At 39.1% G+C, this 2,888-nt stretch overlaps 1 non-coding gene across 1 annotated transcript; it reads left to right on the forward strand.

Annotated features, from left to right (window-relative positions):
* Window positions 1-294: 294 nt before the first annotated feature.
* On the forward strand, window positions 295-380 carry LOC120996863. Its single transcript, XR_005777961.1, has one exon. It is a non-coding gene; the product is annotated as a small nucleolar RNA SNORD71 (small nucleolar RNA).
* Window positions 381-2,888: the final 2,508 nt, after the last annotated feature.

The following is a 2,888-nucleotide window of genomic DNA, read 5'->3' on the forward strand; positions in this document are numbered from 1 at the left end:
GTGCAGACTAACCAATCGGATCGCGGCAGCTCTGCAGATTAGAGCCTGAAATCAGGTAATGTGTCCTCGTGCCCCCCCTCCCCGATCTGTGCCCCCCATGTGTGCCCCCATCTGTGCCCCTCCAAGCCCACCCTTGTGTCCGCCTGCCGCTGAATCTATCCGCTGCTTATCTCCTGCCTCCTGCGGTCCGCCCCCTCCCCGCCCCATACATTCCTCCTGCCCCCTCAATGCTGGCCGTGACCCCCCCTTTCCAGCGATGCCCCTATGCCCCCATGCCGTGCGGTCCCCCTGCTGTGTGTGATGGCGGCGGCTCCATTCCTGAGCCGCCGCCATCAGCAGAGAGTGTCAGCTCTATGCTGACACTCTGCTGTAACCCCATAGATGCCGCGGCAGCGGCATCCATGGGGTTAATAGAGGGAGGGGGCTCCCTCTCTCCACCATCGGGGCTGCTGCACTGCGATTGTAGCGCCCGATGGTTGCCATGGCAACCGGACGCTTTGCAAAAGCGTCCGCTGTTGCCACCTACAGGGCATCTGATTGTATTATACTTTGCAATGCAAGAGCATTGCAAAGTATAGTACAGCCATCAGCCCCATTGGATCTTCAAGATCCAAGAGGGACTTGATTAAAAAAAATGTGAAAATAATAAAAGTAAAAATAAATAAATAAATAAATAAAAATGTAAAATTAAAAAAAGAAATAGCTTTTTCCTATAAAAAATGAAAAAATTAAATAAAATACACATATTAGGTATCACCGCGTCCGTAACGACCGTCTCTATAAATATATCACATGATAGACCCCGTCCGATAAACACCATAAAAAAATAAATAAAAAAACTGTGTAAAAAAAGCCATTTTTGTCACCTTACATCACAAAAAGTGCAACAGCAAGCGATCAAAAAGGCTTATGACCCCCAAAATAGTACCAATCAAACCGTTACCACATCCCGCAAAAAAAGATACCCTATTTAAGACAATCGCCCAAAAAATCTATGGCTCTCAGACTATGGAGACACTAAAACATCATTTTTTGGGTTTCAGAAATGCTATTATTGTGTAAAACTTAAATAAATAAGAAAAAGTATACATATTAGGTATTGCCACGTCCGTAACGATCTGCTCTATAAAACTGTCACATGACCTAACCCCTCAGATAAACGATGTAAAAATAAATAAATAAAAACTGTTCCAAAACAGCCAATTTTTTGGTCACCTTTCCCCATAAAGTGTAATAATGAATGATCAAAAAATCCTATGTACCCAAAAATGGTACCAATAAAAACCTCAACTCTTTCTGCAAAAAACGAGCCCCTGCACATGACGATCGGCAGAAAAATAAAAAACATATGGCGTTCAGAAAATGGAGACACAAAAACATAATTTCTTTTTCAAAATTGCTTTATTATGTAAAACTGAAACAAACAAACAAACAAAGAAAGTAGACATATTTGATATCATTGCATTCGTAACAACCTGCTCTATAAAAATAGCACATGATCTACCCTGTCAGATGAATCTTGTAAAAAAAAATAAAAAAACTGTGCCAAAACAGCCATTTTTCAGTTACCTTGCCTCACAAAAAACTTAATGTAGAGCAATTAAAAATCATATGTACCCCAAAATAGTACCAATAAAACTGGCACCTTATCCCCTAGTTTCCAAGATAGGGTCACTTTTTGGGAGTTTCTACTGTATGGGTGCATCAGGGGGGCTTTAAATGGGACGTGTCATCTAAAAGCAGTTTAGCAAAATCTGCCTTCCAAAAACCATACGGCGTCCCTTTCCTTCTGCGCCCTGCCGGGCGCCCTTACATCAGTTTACGACCACATGTGGGGTGTTTCTGTAAACCGCAGAATCAGGGTAATAAATGTTGAGTTTTGTTTGGCTGTTAACCCTCAATGTATTAAAGAAAAAAATGTAATAAAATGGAAAATCTGCCTAAAAAGTGAAATTTAGAAATTTCATCTCCATTTTCCTTGAATTCTTGTGGAACACCTAAAGGGTTAACAAAGTTTGTAAAATCAGTTTTGAGTAACTTGAGGGGTGTAATTTCTACAATGGGGTCATTTATTGGGGGTTTCCACTATGTAAGCCCCACAAAGTGACTTCAGACCTGAACCTGGTCCTTAAAAGTGGGTTTTGGAAATTTTCTTAAAAATTTGAAGAATTGCTTCTAAACTTCTAAGCCTTCTAACGTCCTAAAAAAATAAAATGACATTTACAAAACGATGCCAACATAAAGTAGACATATGGGAAATGTTAAGTAGTAAATATTTTATTAGGTATGAATTTCTGTTTTAGAAACAGAGAAATAGAAATTTAGAAAATTGAGAATTTTTCAATTTTTTTTATAAATTTGGTATTTTTTCATAAATAAAGGTGAAATATATTGACTCAAATTTATGACTATCATGAAGTACAATATGTCACGAGAAAACAATCTCAGAATGGCTTGGATAAATAAAAGTGTTCCAAAGCAATTACCACATAAAGTGACGCATGTCAGATTTCTAAATTTTGACCTGGACACTGGGGCATCAATGACCCTTGGTCATGAAAGGGTTAAGATTGTAGAAAAGAATTTGGATGTGGTATTGCCGCATCCAAGTTGACCGGCTCTATAAAAATATCACATGATCTACCCTGTCAGATGAGCTCTGTAAGAAAAAAGCGGTGTCAAAACAGGCATTTTTTGGCCACTTGCCTTACAAAAAGCATAATAGCGAGCGATGAAAAAGTACTATGTACCCCCAACTGGTACCAATAAAAATGTCAACTCATCCCACAAAAAATGAGTCACCACACAAGATGATCGGTAGAAAAATAAAAAAAGATATGGTTCTCAGAAAATGGCGACACAAAAACAGGATTTAAAAAAAAAAATCC

Source organism: Bufo bufo, chromosome 3, assembly GCF_905171765.1.
Source record: "Bufo bufo chromosome 3, aBufBuf1.1, whole genome shotgun sequence".
NCBI classification, from domain to species: Eukaryota; Metazoa; Chordata; class Amphibia; order Anura; family Bufonidae; genus Bufo; species Bufo bufo.